Below are 4602 nucleotides of genomic sequence, written 5' to 3'. Positions count from 1 at the left end.
CGCTAAGATCCTCGTAACTCCCATACCCCAACACAGACTTACGACAGTCTTAGTACTGAGGCAGTCGTAACTCCCATAACCCAACATATTGACTAACGACAGTCTTAGCGCTAAGATCCTCGTAACTCCCATATCCCAACACAGACTTACGACAGTCTTAGTACTGAGGCAGTCGTAACTCCCATAACCCAACATATTGACTTACGACAGTCTTAGCGCTAAGATCCTCGTAACTCCCATACCCCAACACAGACTTACGACACTCTTAGTACTGAGGCAGTCGTAACTCCCATAACCCAACATATTGACTTACATCAGTCTTAGCGCTAAGATCCTCGTAACTCCCATACCCCAACACAGACTTACGACAGTCTTAGTACTGAGGCAGTCGTAACTCCCATAACCCAACATATTGACTTACGACAGTCTTAGCGCTAAGGTGATCGTAACTCCCATACCGCAATACGACAGTCAGCACGAAGGTTGTTTGTACAAACCCATCCACGTCTCTGCAAGCAGGAACGAGATTACTTACTTAATCAGAGGCAAGACTATCAAATCACTGTTGACGTCCACAGGGCAACTGGGATTCGAATTACAATCTCAGCGCCAGGTCAACGTAACTACCATACTTTAACATCGGCGTGCGATACCCATAGAGCTAAGAACGCTTTGTGCAACGAAAGTGTAATCCCGTTTAGAACATATCATACGAGTGTGAGGACTGAAATGGCATGGTGTAGTCATAGGTTCCGATCGTGATAGCCGTGCCAGGTTACATTCATCAGTACCTGATCTAGTTGTCACAATAAGAGTTTTGTGAAAGTCGCGGTGGCCGAGTGGGTTAGATGGCTCACTTTAAGTACTGGCGAATAGGTGCCTGACCCTGGGAGTGTAGGTTCGAATCTGGGCCTCAGCTTCACAACAGTACAAGAATATGTACGTTACTGAATAAAGGTGTAATCTCAAATATAAGAAGTTACATTTGACTACTTTCTCGTGTATCGATAGGGACTGGCTTTTTTGTAATGTTTCCAGATTGAAAGGTTAAAGTTTGGCGCGCTTGTTTCTGGAGACGTCGAACGCGTAATGCAATCATAAGGTAACATGACATATTTTGGGCGTTGGTCTGTAATGAGTGAACAGCTTTTAGCAACGTTCTAACAATATCGCGCGGAATACCAGAAATGGACTCCACGCATTTGTGATGATGACACATCAGAGATTTTAATTGCAATAACAATGTTTTGTTAAAGTTAGAGTTGCTTTCTATATTAAAGGATCAATATCATCATTGAATTGAAAAGTTTAAAATACTTTCTACAAAACAATACACAACAACACCATCTCTTTGCTGAAGTTAAACGATCTCAGTTTGCACATAAAATACTATCTTTGTGGGCAAATTTTGAAAATGAAATCAGTGTTTGGACCCCACTGCATTTCAGTATCAAGACATGTGTACAGTATCGACAGCTTCAAGCCTGGTTTATATTTCCATATTTCAACATTTTTTATTCGTGTATTCGTATGGCTGAAACAATGCGGATCTCAATGTGTAAAACATCCACTCACTCACTCTAGGACTAAATATGGGATATCCAGCAGGTCACTTCAACCGTTTTGTAATTGTTATTATTCCCCTCTTGAAGTGAATACTGAGAGATGATGTCGTAAAAGGTGAATATAAACACGTTGTAATAATGTTGAACGCTTCATTCATTTGTATAGCAGAAGTTTGGCGCTGTCCGGTAGATAAACAAGTTTGTATCCTGAAATCCAGATGTTGTAAAGAACGCTCTAAGCCAAGAGGTGGCTGCTGGGAGGGTATGGAGATGACCGCTGTGTGTTTGTTGTCTGTTACGTGCTTCACCAGCAGTCGTTTCCCTTTATAACTGCGGGAACACAAGCCACAAACAAACTAGATAACTACACAGACTCCTCATAAAACGATACGAAACTACATCTTAAAATACTGCACTGTCCCCATTGCCATTCTGACGAACGAAATTACTGACAAACCATCTCTGTCCAACAGTCATGAGACTGAGATTATTTCGTCATGGTTAATGATATGTAATTATTTCAACTGAAACTTTAAAATGTGTGTGCGCAATCAAATACCATATGCCTGGAGACAAACCAAACATGCATAATATAAAAACAGTTCAAGATGCAAGAATAAGAGCCAAACATGACAAAATGTTCCTAAAATGCTTGAAAATGATATTTCGTAACGCTTGAAATATATCATTTCCAGCTGAGTAATATTTGATGGATGTGGTAATTAATGAAAAGAGTAACTGAAGCACCCGTAGATGGAGACACAGATGGGAATAAAGTTAACTGAAGCTATCATAAAATATCTTCAATCTGCTGTCTTTTGTTTAAGATCTATTCTTGTCGAGCGAGGCTGTAATCAACAAACATGTCATGTCACGTCATAACAGGGAGCCTATATAGAGAGGGAGAAGAAACTCCTCAAAAAGCCACTGAACGTATATCTCTCCTCGTCACGTGATCAGTGTAGACACTTCAGTGACAAATAATTATTATTAGTTGTCAGTATTGGGACAGTAGATTTGTAATTAAGGTTCAAGTCGGTGTGTTATAGCTCACTAGCTTCTACTCTCGATTCACCGCGAATATAGACTAAATTAAGTCGATAAAAACTTATCCCACACATTCGTTCAGTTTTAGAAGGGAAACATACCTTTAGTTGAAAGGTATTTGCAAGTAATAGTGACAGTTTTATGGCTTAAAAAATGGTGACGGTATATTTGAGGTGTGTGAAAATATTACATATCGCCGATCCGTCCTGATCCGCCATTGAAATACTACACGACGTTGTTTGAGTGCTCCAAGTTATTGCTTCAAAAACATCTTTCACATACACCTTTAATTCCTATGAGGGAATATACTATCAGTTGAAATGTGTTTGCACGTAATACTGATAGTTTCATCATCTAAAAATATCTTAGAGTGTATTTGAGGTGTGTGAACAATATGACATATCACTGATTTGATTTGCTACACTGCGTTGTTGGAGTGTTCCAAGTTATTGCTTCAAAAACATCTTTCACACACACCCTTCATTCTTATGAGGGGAATATACTATATGACGATCTGATCTGATCCGCAATTGATGTTGGTGATACTTGGGGCTTATGGTTCTGCAAATTCTTTCTTTCTTGTTGATCTTAGTATTTCTTGTTGATCTTATTGACAAAACTGGATAAGTATTTCTAACGCTTTGTGATAATTTTACACTTTCTGCTTTCTAAATAATGTGTGACAGTGCCAGTTAACATTTTGTTAACGTCCATGCCATTCCCCACGTGCAATAAGATATATTAATTATTAATATAAAAAAATGTCTGAAAGTACCGGTAGATTTCTTTTTAAAAGACAGCTGATGTAAGCGATACTTCAGCGATACTTTTGCATTCTTAAACATGGCCGTGGTGTATCTTTTATTCTTTCATTCGTTCACACGTACTATTTTTTTCTTTATTTCTTTCATTCATTCACTTATAATTGTTGTTCTTAATTCTTACTATAATTCATTCATTCATTGTAAAGTTGCGACTGATAAAATAAACAGGCTGCAGTACTGTTTAACACAGCTGAAGTTGCACTTGGAACGAGCCAAGTAGCTGTGTGCGTTGGAGCATGACGAGGCACACGTTAATAAGTACAAACGGTTTAGAAAGCAAGGGAGTAGCCTATCCCTGTTGTAGATTATCCCTAGTCATATGAATAAAATTTGGTTTTACATATTCATCAACTACAAGGTGTTATCTTATGTCAGACTGTAAGTGACAGTCAGTATCATTTCAAGATCAATATTACCAGGGATAATCTACAGTCTAATCTGTACATAGTCTCCCTGATATTACCAATTGTTCTGCTCGTACGTGTCCTATGTGTTTCAGGGGCAGGTAACTTGGAGTAGGTGTGCTACATCACGTAGACATTTCCAGTTTTTGAATGACTGCTTGTATCAGGGATAATCTACAACCATATAGAGGCTCCCTGCCTGTATGTAGTGTAATGTTATCTTTCATAAGTTAGTCAGATTTGTTGTTCTTGCATCTGCATACATCTACACAAAGTCATATTTGTGCCTAATAAGTTTATCAGATCAGAGACCATTTAGAATTGTATGGTCTCTGATCAGATACATTCGTTTCGACCCACAACTTTTCGTGGGTCACAGTTGAAAGTGAAGTCCATTGTTCTTGGAAGTGTTTTATTAGCATAACTGATTAACTGACCTGAGGCCAATATCTCTAGCTATCAATTTTCTACTCTCTTTTATTCTATTTTGATGATCTTCATCACTCTAATAAATTACACGCGCATGCCCTCTTGGTGAAAACCGTTTCATCCCGATTACTAAGTTACTTATATAACTCTACCATGTTTATTTCAATAACTATCTTGTAGGCTTAAATAGAGAATATACATTGAATAGAGAATACATTAAATAGAGAATATTCGTTACAATATAAACTTATAAGGTCTCCCTGTTTTATTGTCTGTGCTTAATGTCATGAAGAATTCTTTTTCGTAATAAATGCTACGCAGTCACACTTTTGT

The sequence above is a fragment of the Haliotis asinina genome, chromosome 1 (assembly GCF_037392515.1).
Source record: "Haliotis asinina isolate JCU_RB_2024 chromosome 1, JCU_Hal_asi_v2, whole genome shotgun sequence".
NCBI classification, from domain to species: domain Eukaryota; kingdom Metazoa; phylum Mollusca; class Gastropoda; order Lepetellida; family Haliotidae; genus Haliotis; species Haliotis asinina.
Note: the sequence above shows the minus strand (reverse complement) of the source record.